The sequence below is a fragment of the Lithobates pipiens genome, unplaced genomic scaffold (assembly GCF_037356315.1).
Source record: "Lithobates pipiens isolate NorthernLeopardFrog02 unplaced genomic scaffold, aLitPip1_a1.2 Scaffold_23, whole genome shotgun sequence".
Classification (NCBI taxonomy): Eukaryota; Metazoa; Chordata; class Amphibia; order Anura; family Ranidae; genus Lithobates; species Lithobates pipiens.
The window spans coordinates 11,597,533-11,619,917 of NW_027507785.1; positions in this window are offsets into that span (position 1 = coordinate 11,597,533).

A 22,385-nucleotide genomic window follows, 5' to 3' on the forward strand; every position below is an offset into this window, starting at 1 on the left:
AGTCCTGTTACAAATTAAAGGGAGAACAAAGATTCACAGCCCAAGGACCTCGGCTATGGAACGCGCTACCCACGAACATCTGCATGGAAGAAAACCATCCGGCCTTCAGAAAAAACTCAAGACCCACCTCTTCTAAGAAGCAGGACAACACAGGACGGACTAAGCACCTTGAGGCGATTCAGTTCGCATTTGCAGCGCTATACAAGTTATTCATTCATTCTTTCGAGTGCCAGGGAGGCTGATCCAAAGCTGGAGCATCCCATTAAGTATGCTCCATTGAGTGACATTGGTGAAACCAGTCAGGGACCAGCACTGCTGGAGCTGAGTGACTCTCCTAGCTGCCAGGGGAAGAACTCCTCCAGTGAGAGTGGGGGGAAGCGAAGGGAAAGGAAAAACAGATTCTGGTGGTAGGGAACTCAATTCTTAGAAGGACAGGGAGGCCAATCTGTAACAAAGACCTGAAGTGCCAAACAGTATGTTGTCTACCGGGCACTCGGGTTCAGCACATCACGGATCTGATGGACAGATTACTGGGAGGGGCTGGGGAAGACCCGGCTGTCATGGTGCATGTTGGCACCAATGACAAAGTCAGAGGCAGATGATGTGTCCTAAAGAACGATTTTAGGGACTTAGGAGCTAAATTGAGGGAAAGGACCTCCAAGGTAGTATTCTCACTACTGGTACATCGAGCCACACCAGAAAGGCAGAGGGAGATTAGGGAAGTAAACAAGTGGCTGGAGAGCTGGTGTAGTAAGGAGGAGTTTGGGTTCCTGGAGGAGTGGGACGACTTCTCAGTCGATAACCGGTACTATAGAAGGGATGCACTGCACCTAAATGAGGAGGGTGCAGATCAGCTGGGAATGAAGATGGCCGAAAAGTTAGAGGGGTTTTTAAACTAGGCGATGGGGGGGAGGGTCCAGAGGTAGAGATAGTCAGCGTGGAACATATTCCAGTGGGTAGTATAGTAGCAAGTCCTAGTTGCAATCTTGAAACACCCAATAAGAGGATAACATGCAACCGGTCTAAACTACGTGGCATGTTCAACAAAGGAAGAAGCCTGGCGGACAAGATGGGTGAACTAGAGATACTATTGTACAAGGAGGATTTGGATTTTGCGGGAATTTCAGAGACCTGGTTCAACAGCTGTCATGATTGGCTAGCAAACATTCAAAGGTATACCCTTTATCGCAAGGATAGAGAGGGTAAAAAAGGGGGAGGGGTATGCCTATATATCAAGAATAATGTACAAGTGAATGTGAGAGATGACATCACTAAGATAGCTAGGGAGGAGGTGGAATCCTTATGGGTAGAGCTCCAAAGGGATGAAGCTAAGGGGAAAATAATACTGGGAGTATGCTATAGGCCCCCTAATCTGAGGGAGGAGGGGGAGACAGATCTCCTATCACAATTTGGATTAGCAGCAAGGATGGGAAGTGTTATCATAATGGGTGATTTTAATTATCCAGACATAGACTGGGCGGAGGGAACCACAAATTAATCTAAGGCTCGCCAGTTCCTAAATGTCTTGCAGGACAATTTTATGGGTCAGATGGTAGACTCACCAACTAGAAATAAAGCATTACTAGATCTACTGATTACCAACAATACAGACCTGATCATGGATGTGGAAATACGGGGCAATTTAGGGAATAGCGATCACAGGTCAATTGACGTCCGTATAAATCACACAAATAGGAAACATAAGGGGAATATAAAGACACTGAATTTCAGAAGAGCCAACTTCTCTAAACTACGAACCTTACTAGAAGGCATGAATTGGATTAAAATCTTAGGAACAAAGAATGCGGAGGAGAGATGGGTTTGCTTTAAGAGCATATTAAATAAGGGCATTAGCCAGTGCATCCCATTGAGTAATACATTTAAAAGAGTGAACAAAAGTTCTGGATGGCATAACTCCAATGTAAAAATGCATATAAAAGCAAAGGAGAAGACCTTCAAAAAATACAAGCTGGAGGGATCATCATCAGCATTCAGACTTGTGAATGCAACAAGAAATGTAATGGTGCAATAAAGACGGCTAAGATAGAACATGAAAGACATATAGCAGAGGAGAGCAAAAAAAATCTCAAGAAATTCTTTAAGTATGTAAACAGTAAAAAAGGGAGGACAGACCATATTGGGCCCATAAAGAATGAGTAAGGACATCTGGTTACAAAAGATGGGGAGATGGCGAAGGTATTGAATTTATTCTTCTCCTCAGTCTTCACAAGGGAATTGGGGGGCTTCAGTAACCAAAACTGCAGTGTTTATCCTCATGACACATCACAGGAAGAACCTCCATGGTTAACAGAGAACAGAATTAAAATTAGACTTGGAAAACTTAACATTAATAAATCACCGAGACCGGATGGCTTGCACCCAAGGGTACTTGGGGAACTCGGTCAAGTAATTGCCAGACCATTGTTCCTAATTTTTACTGACAGTCTACTGACTGGAATGGTACCAGCTGATTGGAGAAAAGCCAATGTAGCACCAATATTTAAAAAGGGCCCAAAATACATCCCTGGGAATTACAGACCAGTTAGCCTAACATCAATAGTATGTAAACTCTTGAAGGGGATGATAAGGGACTATATACAAGATTTTAGTAATGAGAACAGTATAATTAGCAGTAATCAGCATGGATTCATGAAGAATAGTTCTTGCCAAAGCAATCTACTAACCTTCTATGAGGAGGTGAGTTGCCAGCTAGATAAAGGAAGGCCCGTAGACGTGGTGTATCTGGGTTTTGCAAAAACATTTGACACAGTTCGCCATAAACTTTTATTGTACAAAATAAGGTCCATTGGCATGGACCATAGGGTAAGTACATGAATTGAAAACTGGCTACAAGGGCAAGTTCAGAGGGTGGTGATAAATGGGGAGTACTCGGAATGGTCATGGGTGGCTAGTGGGGTGCCCCAGGGTTCTGTGCTGGGACCAATCCTATTTAATTTGTTCATAAACGACTTGGTGGTTGGGGTAAACAGTTCGATCTCTGTATTTGCGGATGAAACTAAGCTAAGCAGGGCAATAACTTCTACGTAGGATGTGAAAACCTTGCAAAAAAATCTGAACAAATTTATGGGGTGGGCATTGAGGTTCAATGTAGAAAAATGTAAAATAATGCATTTGGGTGGCAAAAATATGAATGCAATCTATACACTGAGGGGAGAACCTCTGAGGGGATCTAGGATGGAAAAGGACCTGGGGGTCCTAGTAGATGATAGACTCAGCAATGCCAAGCTGCTGCTAACAAAGCAAACAGAATATTGGCATTAAAAAGCAGATCAAGTCCAGAGATAAAATGATAATTATCCCACTCTACAAGACTCTGGTCCGGCCGCACCTGGAGTATGTTGTCCAGTTCTGGGCACCAGTCCTCAGGAAGGATTTACTGGAAACGGAGCGATTACAAAGAAGGGCAACAAAGCTAATAAAGGGTCTGGAGGATATTAGTTATGAGGAAAGGCTGCAAGCACTGAACTCATTCTTTCTGGAGAAGAGACACTTGAGAGAGGATATGATTTCAATATACAAATACCATACTGGTGACCCCACAATAGGGATAAAACTTTTTTGCAAAAGAGAGTTTAACAAGACTCGTGGCCACTCATTAAAACTATGTAACTATAAAATCAAGAATTGACGTTGCTGTCAAAAACTGCAATGATATGCACCTGTGAAACAGGTGCGGAAAAATTTGTCTTTAGGTGCTAATTGTTCCCATGAAATCTACACCAAAATCATTCTTCCAGATGAAATCAAGACCCACAACTAGGGATGAGCTTGGTGTTCGAGACGAACATACGTTCGACTCGAACATCGGCTGTCCGCACGTTCAGCGAATACCGAACGTTATGGGCCGTTCGCGACAAATTCGTGTGGCGCTCACGGCCCACAATGCACTGCAATGGCGCAGTGCATTGCTGGTAATGATTGGCCAAGCATGCACTGTGACCCCGCATGCTTGGCCAATCACAGCACCGGCAGCGAGGAGAGCCATGATTTCAGCCATCTGCAGGAGTTTGTGGGTGTTGTCTGTGTGCCCTGAGCGCAGTATACAACATTATCCACCTATATAGCTATATTGCTCTTCTGTAATTGAGCTTTCAGCCAGCTGCAGGAGTTTGTGGGTGATGTCTGTGTGCCCTGAGCGCAGTATACACCATTATCCACCTATATAGCTATATTGCTCTTCTGTAATTGAGTTTTCAGCCAGCTGAAGGAGTTTGTGGGTGTTATTTGTATGCCCTGACCGCAGTATACACAATTATCCACCTATATAGCTATATTGCTCTTCTGTAATTGAGCTTTCAGCCAGCTGCAGGAGTTTGTGGGTGTTGTCTGTGTGCCCTGACCGCAGTTTACACCATTATCCACCTATATAGCTATATTGCTCTTCTGTAATTGAGCTTTCAGTCAGCTGTAGGAGTTTGTGGGTGTTGTCTGTGTGACCTGAGTACAGTATACACCATTATCCACCTATTTTGCTCTTCTCTAATTGAGCCATCTGCCAGCTGCAGGAGTTAGTTGGTGTTGTGTGCCTCCAGCACAGCACAGTACACACCAGTATCTACCCTTTAATTCCTGTTGTTCTATAATAAAGGCATCTGCAGGAGTTAGTGGGTGTTGTGTGCCTCCAGCACAATATACACTACCCAATTGCTGGTTTTCCCATCTCCCTTCAGGCCATTACCATGTCCAGAAGGCCAACAAGGAGAGGCAGACAGGCACGAGCCAATAAAAGAGGGCAAGCAGGCTCTGTGTCTAGAGACAACAGTGCTGGTCGTGGACGCGGTGCATCGTCATCAGCACATGGCCATGGGACACGCTTGTCCTTATTTTCGGCAGCTGGACATGTTGAGCCGCATCATGCCGAAGACTTGGTAGAGTGGATGACCAAGCCCTCTTCATCCTCCTCATCCTCACCCAGGCTCAGGGTACTAGCAAAGCAGCTGCTAGTGACTCCTTCCCTAGACCCACCACGTCCTCCTGAGGAGTCCCCTGAACTCTTTGAGCACAGTGTTGGGTACATGCTCCAGGAGGATGCCCAGTGTTTTGTAGGCTCTGATGATGATACTCAGCTAGAGGAAGGCAGTAGCGTGAGCGCAGAGAGAGGGGATGCTCAAGAAGGACAGCAATCTGGCAGTCATGTTACACAAGCTGCAGCATACTGCCAGGTTTGCTCCAGCGATGAAGAGGGAGCGGATGATGAGGGCACTGACTCCACGTGGGTGCCTGGTGGGAGCGAGAAGGAAGAGGAGGAGGAGAAGGAGGCACATCTCCAACGAGGCAGGATGCCCTCCGGGGGCTAGCTTAGGGGCAGCACACTGACTGAATCACACCGCAGAGCTCCACCTGTGCAGGGTGCTGCCTCTGCGCATTATTCTAAAAGTTCTTGGTGTGGGCCTTTTTTGAGACGAGTGCATCAGATCGCGCCGCTGCTTTTTGCAACATATGTCTCAAGCGTATCTCGCGTGGCCAAAATATCAGCCGCTTGGGCACCACATGCTTGACCAGACATATGTTGACCTGCCATGTAGCTCGTTGGCAAGCGTACCTCAAAGACCCACACCAAAGAACAAAGCGGACCTCTCCTTGCTCCTCATCAGCTGGGATCTCCAACCCCACTAGACCTTCAGTCTTCAGTCCTCTCTGAAACCTGCGCTGAGAGGAATGAAGGTGTAGAATTAGGTGAGTCAAAGCCAAGTGCTTCCGGGCACTCTGCTAGCAGTGCACCCACGTCCGATTATAGCAGGCAAACTTCCCTGCCCGAAAGAAGTTCACTCCCAGCCATCCACAGCCATCCACATGCTCAGCAGTTGAATGCTAGCTTTGCTAAATTGCTAGCACTTCAACTGCTGCCTTTTCAGTTGGTAGACTCGGCCCCCTTCCGTGAGTTTGTGCAATGTGCGGTTCCTCAATGGCAGGTCCCCAAATGCCACTTTTTCTCATGGAAGGCGATTCCGGCTCTCTACCGGCATGTGGAAGGCAATGTCCTTGCCTCGCTGGACAGGGCAGTCAGCGGTAAGGTGCGTATTACCGCTGACTCATGGTCCAGCAGGCATGGACAGGGACGTTACCTGTCTTTCACGGCCCATTGGGTCACTCTTCTGGCAGCTGGGAAGGATGCAGGACAAGGTGCAGTAGTGTTGGAGGTTGTTCCGCCACCACGCCTCCAAAATGCTACTACTGTTTGTGACACACCTCTCTCCTCCACCCCCTCCTCTTCTTCTTCCTCCATGGCCTCTTCCAGTGCTCTGTCCTCAGAACCAGCGGTGCTCCGTAGGCATTCAAGGGGCTACGCAAGTACGCAGGCAAAACAATGCCATGCTGTGCTTGCGCTGGTTTGTTTGGGGGACAGGAGCCACACTGGGGCAGATATTTTGTCAGCTCTGCAGGAGCAGGCCGAGAGGTGGTTGACGCCACACCAGCTTAAGCCAGGATTGGTGGTTTGCGACAATGGCACCAACCTCCTCTCCGCCCTCCGACAGGGACAACTGACCCATGTGCCCTGTGTGGCCCACGTCCTTAACCTGGTGGTGCAGCGGTTCTGGGGCAGGTACCCGAGCTTACAGGATGTCCTGAAGCAGGCCAGGAAAGTCTGTGTGCATTTCTGGTGATCATTTAATGCCTGTGCTCGACTGGCTGAGCTCCAAAAGGAGTTGAACCTGCCCAAGAACCGCCTTATATGTGACATGCCCACCAGGTGGAACTCAATGTTGGCCATGCTGCAGCGGCTGCACACGCAGCAGAGGGCCATCAATGAGTACCTTTGCGACTACAGCACCAGGACAGGGTCAGGGGAGCTCAGTTTTTTCTCCCCACGCCAGTCGGGCATGATCTGGGATGCATGCACTGTCCTGTCACCGTTTGAGGAGACCACAAGGTTGGTGAGCAGTGACAGTGCATGCATCAGTGACACTGTACCTCTTGTTCACCTCTTGGAGCATACGCTGTGTGGAATAATGGACAGGGCACTTGGGGCAGAACAGAGGCAGGAAGAGGAGGACTTCCTTGCCTCTCAATGTCCCCTTTATCCAGACAGTGTTCTTGCTGTCCCACCCATCACACAGGAAGAGGACGAGGAGGAGGAGGATGATTGTGTCAGCATGGAGGTGGAGGCTGGTACTCAGCATCAGCAGCAGCAGTCTTGTAGGGATGATTTACAGTCCCAAGAAACCCGTGGACTTGTACGTGGCTGGGAGGAGGTAGCTGCGGATCATGTTGTCCTTAGTGACCCCGAGGACTCCAGACCGAATGCCTCAGCTAACCTACGCTGCATGGCCTCCCTGATCCTGCAAAGCCTGCGGAAGGATCCTCGTATTCTTTGGATCAAGGAGAGGGACCATCACTGGCTGGCCACTCTCCTTGATCCACAGTACAAGGGTAAGGTTGCCGACCTTATCTTGCCGTCCCAGAGGGAGCAGAGGATGAGACATCTCCGGGAGGCCTTGCAGAAAGGTCTGTGCAACGCGTTCCCAGGGACTGGGAGGTTACAAACTCCTGGTCCTGGACAACATGTTGCTGAGGCATCGGTCAGAAGGAGCGGTGGAGAAGGTGGCCGTCTGACCGATGCATTCAGACAATTTTTTAGTCCGCAGCCACAAGGTATGATTAGTTCCAGCAACACTAGCCAGCGTCTGATTTACATGGTGCAGGAATACCTAGGGGCAAGGTCAGACTTGGACACCTTTCCCACCGAAAATCCTCTGGCTTACTGGGTCTTGAGGATGGATCACTGGCCAGAGCTTGTACAATATGCAATTGAGCTACTGGCCTGTCCTGCATCCAGCGTTCTTTCGGAACGCACCTTCAGTGCTGCTGGTGGCTTTGTTACCGATCACAGGGTGCACCTGTCCCCCGACTCGGTTGATCGACTGACCTTCATAAAGATGAATCAGTCTTGGATCACCCACAGCTACCAAGCACCTGAAGCTGATGTAACCAAATAATTTTTTTTTAAATATCACATCCCTTCAAGACTGCCTATGCTGAAGTCGAGTGACTGTCCTGTTATGTTGACTGTCTAACCTCTTCCTCCTCCGCTGATATCTTGGAAGAACATTTTTGGTTCTGGGTGATGCCACCAGCCCAATTTTTCTGCCCCTGTTTAACAGGGGCGTTTAATTACAATTTTTGATGCAATGCTTTGCAGCAGGGCTCATTCCTGCACTACAACTAGAGTATATGGGAGAGGTTGCAGTGTCGTGGCACCAGCACCAGTGCCTAAGGCCAAATTTTTCTGCCCCTGTTTAACAAGGGCATTTAATTACAATTTTTGATGCAATGATTTGCAGCAGGGCTCATTCCTGCACTATAATTAGAGTATATGGGAGAGGTTGCAGTGTCGTGGCACCAGCACCAGTGCCTAAGGCCCAATTTTTCATCCCCTGTTTAACAGGGGCACGTAATTACAATTCTTGATATAATATTTCACGGCAGGGCCCGTTCCTGTGCCCACCGAGAGTAACTGTGAGGACTTATAGTGTTGTGGCACCAGCACCAGCACCACAACCACCAAAGGCCCAATTTTTCTACCACTGTTCAACAATGACATGTAATTACAATTCTTGATATAATCGTTCACAGCAGGGCGCTCCAGCACCCACCAAGAGTCACTTTGAGGGCTTACAATTTTGTGGCAACACCAACACCTTGTTCCGCCATTTCTGCAGAGCATATAGGGCAGGCCCCTACTTTCAAACATCCAACTTACAAACATCTGTTACTTGCAAACGGAAGGAGACAACAGGAAGTGAGATGAAAAAAGACGGACGGCAAAACAAATTATACAGGGGTGATAAACCTTCCCTATGTTTTCCAAAAAGCTTAAAAATAGATTTTTTGACTGGAGCTACTTAACAAAACAAACCTACACAGTCCATTGTCCATGCATTGACCCATGTCCCCTGGGGCAGGAGCCAGGTCCCCAAACCCTTTTTAGGACAATATCTTGCATATTAGCCATTAAAATTAGCACTTTTTATTTTGAACGTTCGAGTCCCATAGACTTGGGGTTCTAAAGTTCGTACTAATTTGCGGTCCGTTCGAAAGTTCTGGTGCGAACCGAACCGGGGGGGTGTTCGGCTCATCCCTACCTCCAAGGACAAATGATACAAACCAAAAACTGAATCTATGACATGAGCATACTATTACAGTCTGCATGAAGGAGAATACAATCACTGATATAAATTTCATCACTTACCTGGAGGAATATTGATATCTTCTCTGGTGGCCTCTGGTCACTGTGCAATGATATTTATGCTAAGATTGTCCTTTTCATGGACACAATTCTCACCACTAATCAGGAAGAGACATGGATACCTTTATATTCTTTGGTGGTCTCTGGTCCCCTTTCTACATTTGCTAAGCTTGTCCCTTTCATAGACACATTTCTCATCTCTTACCTGGAAGAGACTCAGAGATCTGTATCTTCTCTGGTGGTCTCTGGTTCCCTTTCTACAATATGCTAAGCTTGTCCCTTTCATGGACACAATTTTCATCACTTACTTGGAGGAGACACGGAGATCTGTATCTTCTCTGTTAGCCTCTGATTCCTCTGCTATGATATTTATACTAAGCTTGTCCCTTTCACTTTCAATATAACACATCTGGAAAGACCAACCCTAGCCACAGAACACAGGTCGACAAACCTTTTCTTATGTAAACATTCTCTGCAACAAGTTTAACTAATAAAAGTAACTTCATCCATGGACATGAATCCCATCTGCTGTTTACGAGCTCGTACTCGTTGTTCTTGTCTAGGGGTTCCCGGGGTTGATAACCCAGTAACTGTAGAGGCCGACACTTGAATTCCTTGTTAGGATTTTTATTTTGCATAAACGAATGAACAAACTCAGTCTCTAAGTTGGAAATAGAGAGTAGCAGGGTAAAGTTTAGCTCAGGTGCTTGGAACTGCTGACTTCAAATAAAGTCTCTTTCTATGTACACAATCCAGGAACAGCTGCTCACAACTGGATCCTTTAACTGTTGGATAAATCCTTAAGTTTTGGGTTTAGCAGCCAACAGGTAATTCCAGCTTTTCAAAGTCTCTCACACAGACTTGGTTGGAAACGTAGTTACAACTGCAAGGATAGAAGTAGGAATGTTTCTTACTGTACCAGAATCTTTCAGCTGGTCCGGCGATACCGTAAGAACTGTGGATTCAATCAATGTCCATGGCAGCTCTGCTTTCAGGCTCTTACCAAGCAGCCAGCCTTGTGCGTAGCTCTCCTACTGAAGGGTCCTCCCCTGGTCACGTGTGGAGTTGCTGGGCCTCTCCAAACCTGAGATGGCCCGGGAACACCTTAGAATCATCCTTCCAGTTACTCGGAAATGGATGGATCTGCACCCCAGGCCATGAGTGCTCCCAGGGCTGGTCAGGAGGAACCCAGAATCACGTGACTTCAGCACCTATGCAGTCCAGCCAAACTGATGCCAAAGTGCAATTTAACACAATTAACTCCAAAACTCACTATAGTTTTTGGCAAAAATTAAATTTGAAAACATAGCGCATACTCGTTAGGAGTACCGTCGCTACACACTCCCCTCGGTCATTGAGACGATGTCCTCAGCATCTCACTAAGGAGAAAAACTTTCTAACACTACAAAAAATGCTGTTAAGCACCTGAGCATTTGAAGGTGTTGGGATGGGAAAGAAAGGGAAAAATGTAATAACAGGTCTAAGATTTTTCACAGTAAAACATTTCACAGCAGAAAAATATACACATACCACCCAGTCCTATCTATCTACACCACCCACTCTCCGGCAGCTTGACAGACGATCTCGGTGAACCCTGAAAAAAAAAAAAAACAGCAATACGAACACATTACACTAATTATTAGAGCGCAGAATTCTACCCCAGACTCAATAGAATTTTCTTCTCTAAGTTTAAAACGTTTCTTTTTCTAAAACATTTAAGTGCTTAAAATTACTTTTTCCTATACCAAAGAACGACTGTGTTTTTCTGCCGACCCATGGCACCTAGTGGTCAGAGCCACTGTAACTACACGTCCTTTTCTTTGAAACATAAGTACTGCGACCTAGCTGGTAATCTTGACACGTAGTCCTCTAGTAAACTAACCTGCCTAAGACAACCACAGTTCTTATACTTTATCTGGCCTCCAAATGATCACTTTGTCCGCATAAATGTGCTGACCATAACTCCAGTGTTGCAGACATCCCAGAAAACGTTCATACTTTTCTCTGCAGAATGCCTTCTTACGAAGTGGCTTTGGAACTTTAAGGTAGTTCCAGACATGTTCTGCATACAACTTCTCACGATTTTCCTCAACAATTTCCATGATCTCCCTGGGCACATAAGGGAACTCAAGTCCATACTCTGTTGCCACCCGCTTGTTCAAAAGTCTCTGAGACCTGACAAGTCTCTGCAAATTGTGAGCAATTCCCTCTCCAGGGGGTATGCACGAATTTGGGGACTTTTTCACAAGGGCCGTAGCGTCTTTGGTAAGCGTTGGCAAGTTTACAGGCTTTGGCAGCAATGCACTACCAACAGATGAGGTCTCCGCTCTCGGTGTCGCATCCCCTGAGGTAAGGGCTAGCCAGTCTGAAATGTCAGCAAAGGTAGCGGCCACATCATCTCCACATGCCCATAACAGTTCCTGAGACATTTCCTCAACCAGCTCCTCCACATTCTCAACCTCAGAAGAGGAAAGAGAGGAATCTAAATCAGAGTCCGGTGACCCCTCTACTAACACATAACCCTTCTCAGTCCCTTTCCCCACAAGTTCCCCAGGTTGCTCACCAGTAATTTGTGTTGAATTCTCATGGGTGGTCGCTTTCTTCCGATGAGCTGCGACTGGACTGGGGTGTAGTCCTTTCTTGTGGTTATGGGAAGGCTCTGACAGGCCCACTTTCTCCAGCGCGGGCATGGGGGTGGACGAAGCTGTGCCCATGACCTCGGCAGTAGATTCTCTGACCCAAGAAGAAGCAATGTCCTGGTATAAAGCACCCGCAACAGTGGATGGAGCCGGAGTAGTAGGCCTCATAGCCAGAGCATAGGCGATGGTCTCTTCAGTTGCCACGGCCGTGGCCTAGTCCATATGAAAGGCCCGAGGCAATTCACTTTAAACGCATAGTCTCCGCACCTCTGGCAGTGAGCAAATGGCTGAGAACTAGCAATTAGGCTGTCACAACCTCCACAAAGTATACCAAGGGCTTCAGCATCCCCGGCGGTATAGAGGATGAACCGCTCCTGCGGCAGCAGAAGGATTCCTGTGTACGTTAGCACGGTGCCAGGCATCCATATGCTGGTAGAACCTCTGACTGAAGGCGTCCTAGGTCCTCGAACAGACGGAACACCAGGGACACGAAACATATGTAGCGGCCATAACCCTCGATGGGGTGGCCTTGACTTTTGGGCTTACCGGTTACCTCCACTTTACTTGTTCTTCCGTGTTTAGGGGTTCCCAGGGTTAGTACCCAACAACTTTGGACGCTGACACCATAAAAGTCCTTTAGAAATGTTTTTATTTGCAGGGGTAACATCCAACAAACACAGTCTCGAATGGGAACAGAGGGCAAGGGTGAAGAAGCCCAGGCACCTTGAACTGCTAGTAATCAGAAAGTCTCTAGTGCAGCCCAGAGAGTAGCCACTCGCAGCTGGGTGCTTAAAAGCTGAACAAATCTCTAGCCAGAGATTATGGCAGTCAGCACTTTAATCCGGAAACTTGCAAAGTCTCTAACCTTGAATAAGTTTGCAACCAAAAGTGAACAGGAACCTTTTCTCAGTACCTGTAACGTTTTCTGTTTCCTTGGCAGTACTGGAAAACGTGGATTCGGTAGTGTCCTTGACAACCCAGCAACCATGCACTTCTTGTGATGTCAACCAGGCCTGGTTCTAAGCCTGTCATGTGCACCCACTGTACACATGACCAGGCAGAACTCTAATACAGCCCAGTCAAACTGATGCCAAAGTTAAACCTACACAATTAACCCTCAGAACCCCTTGACTGTTCTGAGCTAAAAACTAAATTTGTACTTAGCGGACACCTTGTCCAAAGTGTAGCCGCTACACATCCCCCCAGTCATTTAGACGATGTCCCCATCATCTAGACAACAACCAGGGCAAAAATCCTAACTTATTTACAAAAAAAACCCCTATGCGGTGCCTGAGTTTTTTTTAAAATGGGTGTTGGGAAAGGGAAAGGAAGGAAACACATTTAAAACATTTAGCGTTTTCACAATAACATGTTCAAAATACTGTACATGTACCACCCAGCTAAACTGACTAACCCACCCAATCTCTGATGAGCTTGACAGTCGATCTCGGTGCATCCTGAAACAGAAACACAATATACAAGACAACACTGTACACTATACATTTAGTTTTAAAGAGTGAAATTCCACCGCTAGTTTAATGAAATCTCCTTCTTCAAAGGCACAATAAAATTCTTTATCCTAACATTTCCTAACAGCTATAAAAGAAAGTTCTTGTAAAGCCCCGTACACACGAGAGGACTTATGTCCGACAGACTTCCAAAGGAGTTCCGGCGGAGTTCTGCCGGAGTTCCGGCGGAGTTCCGACGAAGTTCTGACAGACTTTTCGGCCGAACGGACTTGGCCACACATGATCACACTAAACTCCGACGGATTCGAACGTGATGACGTACGACCCGACTCGAATAAGGAAGTTCATAGCCAGTAGCCAATAGCTGCCCTAGCGTCGGTTTTAGTCCGTCGGAGTAGCATACACATGAGCGGATTTTTCGAAGGGGACCGGGTCCGGCGGAGTTCCGTCGGGAAAATTTGAAGCATGTTCCATATTCTAAAGTCCTTCGGACTTTGGTGAGTCAAAAGTCCGTTGCAGCCCACACACGATCGTATAGTCTGACGGACTCAGTCCTTCGGACTTTGGACGTTGAAAAGTCCGCTCGTGTGTACGCAGCATTACTGTTCCTTTCCTGCCGACTGACACCACCTAGTGGTCAGAGTCGCTGTAACTGCAAGTCCTTTAGAAACCAAAGCGCTGTGAGATAGGAGCCTATAGAACTTGACACATAGTCTCCTATAGCAACCACCTGTCTAACTACCCCACAGTCTTTTAACTTGCAGAAATTATCGCAAAAACTGAAGACACAGAAAAGTTCTTTTTGCGAAAAATTCAAAAAACTTGACTACAGGAACAGTTCACTAGACTTGTACACAATGGAAAATTTCATTTAGTTTGGGTTCGTTGTCAATCGTAAAATACATAATTTCGTTCTGTTATATTCGTTATGTTACGTTAATACGTTTTCGGATAATTCGTTATTATTTGTAGAGTGTCGAATTCATTTGTTCGTATTCGTTGAAATTCGCTATTTATGTATGTATAGACATCCGTGATAATGATTCGTAGTTGGAAAGTCATTTGTGTATTGAATCTTTTAACACACACAATGAAAACATCTCTTCTCCTCGGCTCAAATACAATACAACACCCTTCTCACTCAGTTCTCAGGAATGCACTTTGCCAGTAATCCATCCTCCGGCACAAAATGAATTAGCTGATTGGACTATAAGATTTACTTTGAGCTGACCTTTTGTTTCATTAGATCTTTGAAGAATTACCGAATCATGTCGAATTCATTCGAATTCATTCGTTATATTTCTTTCGTATTCGTTATTTTTTTATTTGGACATTCAGATGCATCCGAATGTCCGCAAGATGCAAAATTCGGCCAAATTTCGATTCGTTACGAAACGGATTGCACAAGCCTACAGTTCACCATTAGAACTGTGGATCAGACAAAGTTAGGTCTTTTCCTTGTGCATCTACGGTGGTGATAAAGTATACAGCACTCTCCTTGTCCGGTCTGCATATCACAACTTAACTTTGTCACAATAGATATGCCGACCATAGCTCCAATGCAACAAGCATCCCTGGAATCGGTCATAAAGCTCCGGTGATAATTCCAGACATCATCCTCGTACCAGGCCTCAAGGTTTCCCTCAATAACAGTCATGATGTCCCTTGGAACATAAGGGAACTCCAAACCGTACTCCTTAGCTACTCTCTTGTGGAGAAGTCTCTGTGACCTTGCAAGTCTCTGCAATGCACGGGCACTTCCTTTCCCGGGTGGTATGCAGGAGTCCGGGGACCATTGCATCAACGTGGCAGAGTCCCTTTTAAGCGTGGGCAAATTCACGGGTTTAGGGAGAGTCACATTTACCGTGATGGGATTTTCCGCGCAATCCATACTTTGAATGTTGCTTACCTTACAGCAGTAAGGTAAGAAGTTAGTACACCTGTGGGTGTCGTGTTGCACTGAAGATTCACAGCACAAAAGTCACAACACCACCTGTTGATGCCAGTTAGCACCTCATGGTTTGCATCTTGCACTTTCTATTGGTTGGAAGATTTCATTACTTCCGGACTGTGATTCATTTGCACCATTTGCACTTTCATATATATGGACTTTTTCTTTGAATGATTATATATTTTTTCCTATAGTATTATGTTGTTTTGATTATTCAATACACTACAGTCACTTTATTTGCTATTATTGCACTGATCACTATTACTCTTCGATTTAATGAAGCATTGGATTTGTTTCTATATGTCAGTTTGGTATTGAAACAACACATACTGTAATTTATTTCAGCACATTATATTTATTTATTTATTACTCTGGAGTGCAACACCATTCAGGTTTCCACCTAAGTACTATTTGCTTACGTGTTAAAAAAGTGTCTCCTGCAAAAATAAAATAAAAATCTTAACATGTCTATGTCAAATCTCCACCTCCTCCACCAACCACAGCAAACACACCTCCGGGGTATACGAGATAGGGCCATTCACTACCCCGCATAATATATCCAATAAGCAGCAATTGCTGTACAAAATCATATCATATGTAGAAAATCCAACCCAAGGTGGATAACACCTCACACATTCCGTATTTACGTTCTTCAATACCAGACACTTTTACCCCCTTCCTGCCCAGATCAATTCTCAGCTTTCACCGCTCTTCCATTTTTTCACACAAATGGAGCTTTCTTTTGGTGGTATTTAATCACCACTGGGGTTTTTATTTTTTGATAAATAAACAGAAAAATAAAATTGGGCAAATAAATAATCTTTCTTCATAAATTTAAGCCCAAATGTATTTTGCTACACTTTCTTTGGTGAAAATAATCCAAATATGTGTATTTTATTTAGTCTGTAGGAAACTTATAGAGTCCACAAACTATGGCATAAATATCGGAAAATCGGTCAACCCTGATATACTGACCGCCAATCTCATTCGTTGAGGCATGAAAATGTCAGGACATTACAAATACCCCCCAAATGACCCCTTTTTGGAAGGTAGACAGTCCAATGTATTTAGTAAGAGGCATGATGACTTTTTTGAAGTTTTTGTCACAATTTTTTGGAAAAAGAAGAAATGGAAAAAAAAAATTCAAAATTCAAAACGTTTTCTTTACAATACGCTCACCAGTTGCATTACTGCATCATCATATACAGTGGATCCTTGGTATACAAGCATATTCCGTTCCAGGAGAATGCTTGTAATCCAAAGTACTCGCATATCAAAGCGAATTTCCCCATAGAAGTCAATGGAAGCAAAGATAATTCATTCCACATTGACTTCTACTGCATGTAATACCGCATGCGGCCAGAGGTGGGGGGCGCCAGAGAGACACGGAAATACTCAGAGATGGCTCGGATGCACCCGGAAAGGCTCAGAAACTGAGTATTTCCAAGTTTTTCCAAGCAATTCCGAGTATTTCAGAACAACTCAGAATGTCACCGGTGCCCCTGCACCTCTGGCCAAATGCGGTACTGCACACCTCAGAGGCTTCAATCCTGCTCGTTTTACGAGACAACACTCGCAAACCGAGTCAGGATTTAAAAAAATAATAGCTTGTATTGCAAAACGCGTTACTTGCAATCCAAGGTTCCATTGTACCTGGTGTGGCACTGATCAGGGACACTGACTGGTGACAGTATGTAAAAAAAAAAAAAAAAAAAAAAAAACTTTTTTGGATGTACAAACAGATGGCCACTTCCTTTTAATCTTCAATGGAGCACCGCGTATCTTGGCCTGCAATAAATGTGAATAATGTGTGGATATTAAACCCTTTGAGCCTTGGGATCTCAGTCCTCCAATAAGAATAACTTTGATATCCTAGGTTTCTGACTGCCAAATTTGGCCTGTAATGCATAGCAGAACTGTAATGGCCCGAATTAGAGAGTTATGCCCCGTACACACGAGCTGAACTTCATTTTCTCAGCTGGTCGTAGCGTTGTGCGTCACTGCGTTCTTGACGGTCGAAAGTTCATAGAACTTTTGTGTGACCGTGTGTATGCAAGCCAAGCTTGAGCGGAATTCCGTCGGAAAAACCATCCATCGAATTGTTTCTGGGCATGCGTAGGAATTTTGCGCGTCAAAATTTGTACAGACGATCGGAATTTCGGATCGGAACTTTTTCAGACCGAAAAATAGAGAACATGCTCTCAATCTTCTGCTGGCTGGAATTCCGCCAGCAAAAGTCCGATGAAGCATACACACAGTCGGAATTTCCGACCAAAAGCTCACATCGGAATTTTGCTGGTGGAATTTCCGATCGTGTGTACAGGGCATAAGAATGTATAAATTGTATAATTTATAAATAAAAACCTAGAGGCAAATGATATTGCCTACTCAAATTCAAATGAACACAAAGTCATACCCTCATATACCTGCTCCAGTGTACCTTCTCCTCTCTGCTCTTGGCATGTAAACAGTCTTCCGGCCGCTATAGCAGTTGGGAGTTTGTTTACATTTTATCTCCTGGCTGCCAGCTATGTAGAAGATCTGATTCACTTCTACATGTGAGTGCAAATGCAAAACCCAAACCCACCATGACCCCCTCGTCATGTGTCTCACACTCACCTTTGTCTTTTGGGTGCCTGGGACCCCCCATGGTGAGTGTTAGGATTCAGAAATGGCTGGAAATCAGGTAAAATCCATTCTCTGATCTCCTCTGGATATAATGAACCTGGAAGTGCACATCTCTGAGTACTTCCTGGGAGCTCAGAGCTGTCAATCTCTAGTCAGGCCAACTGGAGAAGAATCTGATTGAGCAAACTCTGTACTACATTGACATTCATCCAACATAGTTGGAACAGCAATGGTGAAGAGAGGGTGAGTTGTCTGACCACTAGGGATGAGCTTGGTGTTCGAGTTGAATGCATGTTCCACTCAAACACTGGCTGTTCACCCGTTCAGCCAAGCCAAAAGTCTGTGGGCCGTTTGAGCCAAATTCGTGTGGCGCTCACGGTCCACAATGCACTGCGCCATCGCAGTGCATTGCTGGCTCATTATTGGCCAAGCATGCACTGTGACCCCGCATGCTTGGCCAATCACAGCGCTGGCAGCGAGGAGAGCCATAATTGGCCACAAGCAGGATGCCTGTGGCCAATTATAGCTCAGTCTGTTTAGTACACGCCCCACACTATAAAAGGCCGCCAGCACAGCGGCTTTGTGTAGTGTTCTGGCGTCTGCAGGAGTTAGTGGATGTTGTGTGCCTCCAGTGCAGTATACATCTGTATCTACCTTTATTGATGTTCTCTAATGGAGCCATCTGCAGGAATTAGTGGGTGTTGTGTGCCTCCAGCACAGCACAAAATACACCTGTATCTACACTTTATTGCTGGTGTTCTCTAATACAGCCATCTGCAGGAGTTAGTGGGTGTTGTGTGCCTCCAGCACAGCACAGTATACACCTGTATTTACCCTTTATTGCTGATGTTCTATAATAAACGCATCTGCAGGAGTTAGTGGGTGTTTTGTGCCTCCAGCACAGCATAGTATACACCTGTATCTACCCTTTAATTGCTGGTGTTCTATAATAAAGGCATCTGCAGAAGTTAGTGGGTGTTGTGTGTCTCCAGCACAGCACAATATACACCTGTATCTACCCTTTATTGCTGGTGTTCTCTCATACAGGCATCTGCAGTAGTTAGTGGGTGTTGTGTGCCTCCAGCACACTATAAACCTGTATCTACCCTTTATTGCTGGTGTTCTATCAAACAGGCATCTGCAGGAGTTAGTGGGTGTTGTGTGCCTCCAGCACAATATACACTACCCAATTGCTGGTTTCCCCATCTCCATGCAGGCCATTACCATGTCTGGAAGGCCAACAAGGAGAGGCAGACAGGCACAAGCCAATAATAGAGGGAAAGCAGGCTCTGTGTCTAGAGACAAGAGTGCTGGTCGTGGACGCGGTGCATCGTCATCAGCACGTGGCCATGGGACACGCTTGTCTTTATTTTCGGTAGCTGGACGTGTTGAGCCGCATCATGCCGAAGACTTGGTAGAGTGGATGACCAAGCCCTCTTCATACTCCTCATCCTCTCTCACCCAGGCTCAGGGTACTAGCAAAGCAGCTGCCAATGCATCCTCTTCCCTCGCCTCAATGTCATCATCAGTCACTCCTACCCTAGACCCACCATGTCCTCCTGAGGCATCCCCCGAACTGTTTGAGCACAGTGTTGGGTACATGCTCCAGGAGGATGCCCAGTGTTCTGAAGGCTCTGATGATGATACTCAGCTAGAGGAAGGCAGTAGCGTGAGCACAGATAGAGGGGATGCTCAAGAAGAACAGCAATCTGGCAGTCATGTTCCACAAGCTGCAGGATACAGCCAGGTTTGCTCCAGTGATGAAGCGGGAGGGGATGATGAGGTCACTGACTCCATGTGGGTGCCTGGTAGGAGAGAGGAGGAGGAGGCACATCTCCAACGAGGCAGCTTAGGGGCAGCACACCGACTGAATCACAGTGCAGAGCTCCGCCTGTGCAGGGCGCTGCCTCTGCGCTTTATTCCAAAAGTTCTTTGGTGTGGGCCTTTTTTGAGACGAGTGCATCAGATCGCACCACTGCTATTTGCAACATGTGTCTCAAGCGTATCTCGCGTGGCCAAAACATCAGCCGCTTGGGCACCACATGCTTGACCAGACATATGTTGATCTGCTATGCAGCTCGTTGGCAAGCGTACCTTAAAGACCCACACCAAAGAACAAAGCGGACCTCTCCTTGCTCCTCGTCAGCTGGGATCTCCAACCCCACTAGACCTTCGCTAATTAAATCTTTTTATTTTATAAACATATAAAATGTACATACCATTAAGAATAAAGAAACTACCAAGAGATAATCTTACACAATTCCATCAGTGTCACGATTAATAGCTCCCTACATACATTATTCTTTCTATAACCCTTTAAATCCTTCCCATCCCCCCATCCTCCCCCCCCATTCCATCCTAGTGCCTTATCTTTCAACCACCTTTTTACTGTGCCTTATTTTTTGTGAAATTAGTAAACAATAAATATATTACCATTATCCTACTTTCCCTCACATAGATTACTTTGTCACTCTTCTAATCTATTCTCCCTTCCTTATATCATCCCCTCAGTGTTTAATTCTCTCTTACCATGTACCCATTGATACCCTTTATGGTGGACAACCCATTTTATCCAACCATGGTGTCCACAATAGTGATGGACGAACTTCCGACGGGACGTTTCGCGAACGCGGCCGATAGTTTGCGAACCGTAACGTTCGCGGCGTCCCCATTGACTTCAATGGGAGGCGAACTTCGCAAACCTACAGGTCAAATTTGCAGCCACAAAATATTTAATAGCTGTGCAAACATAGTCCCACCACATGGCCAATGACATAACACATGTATGAGGTGAATCTGGGATCGACAACTACAAGCATTCTTTTTTTATATGGGAAATTGTTGTGACAATTCAGGACTGTGGAGAGCATGAAGGCAATGGAGGAGACGGAAGGTCAGGGACCAGGGTAGGCAAAGAAGAGGGTGCAGGAGATGATCACCAGCAGCGTGACATACAGCAATGACACCTGCACCGTGATAGAGTCATCTGACACCAGCACCGTGATAGAGAGCACTGACATCAGCAGCGTGACATAAAGCACTAACACCAGCACCGTGATATACAGCACTGACAGCAGCACCGTGATAGAGAGTACTGACATCAGCAGCGTGATATACAGCACTGACACCTGCACCGTAAGCAGCCCCAGGAGGAAGTCAGCATTGCACAGGGATGGTGGGAGCCCCTCATAATGAGCATAGCACAGGGATGGTGGGAGCCCCTCATAATGAGCATAGCACAGGGATGGTGGGAGCCCCTCATAATGAGCATAGCACAGGGATGGTGTGAGTCCCTCATAATAAGTATCCCCAGGAGGATGTCAGCATAGCACAGGGATGGTGGGAGCCCCTCATAATAAGCAGCCCCAGGAGGATGTCAGCATAGTACAGGGATGGTGGGAGCCCCTCATAATATGCACAGCAGAGGTACAGCCCCAGGAGGATGTCAGCACAGCACAGGGATGGTGGGAGACCCTCATAATAAGCAGCCCCAGGAGGAAGTCAGCACAGCACAGGGATGGTGGGAGCCCCTCATAATAAGCAGCCCCAGGAGGAAGTCAGCACAGCACAGGGATTGTGGGAGCCCCTCATAATATGCACAGCAGAGGTACAGCCCCAGGAGGATGTCAGCACAGTACAGGGATGGTCGGAGCCCCTCATAATAAGCAGCCCCAGGAGGAAGTCAGCACAGCACAGGGATGGTGGGAGCCCCTTATAATATGCACAGCAGAGGTAAAGCCCCAGGAGGATGTCAGCACAGCACAGGGATGGTGGGAGCCCCTCATAATAAGCAGCCCCAGTAGAAATATGACACCGCTCAACCTCTTCAAACAGGAGGTTACGGGCATATAGTACGGTGTGCTTTTTTTGGACAAGGAAGTGAGCCAAATGAAGAAAGAAGGTCTCTGTGCTCGATTAAAAAAATTGTTTATAGACATATACATGGTCTACTGGTCACATGTGTTGAATTCCTCCGAGATCCATGCCTCATTCATTTTTAGAAATGTGAGGCAGTTAACACTGTCGTGAGCTAGGCGAGTACGCTTATCGGTCACGATCCCCCCTGCTGCGCTGAACGTCCTTTCGGACAGGACACTGGATGAGGGGCAAGCCAACAGTTCAATTGCAAATTGGGCAAGCTCTGGCCAGAGGTCAAGCCTGCCCACCCAGTAGTCCAGGGGTTCATCACTCCTCAGAGCGTCCACAATGGCCGTTAACCCGATGTAGTTGGACACCTGACGGTCTAGGCGTTCCCTGATGCTGGATCCGGAAGACACCTATCGATGGGTCGGCTGAAAGAATGACCTCATATCCGAAGTCGCCAACACATCTTCAAACCGGCCTCTTCTTGCAGGTGCTGTTGGATTGGTACCCGCAACTCCTTCTCTGGGAGTGGGAATCGCTCCTCTGCCAGCACACGCAAAAGCAGAATGCAGCATTTCTCGAAGCAAGGCCTGGAAGTGCTCCATTCTGCCAGCCCTCTGTGACGG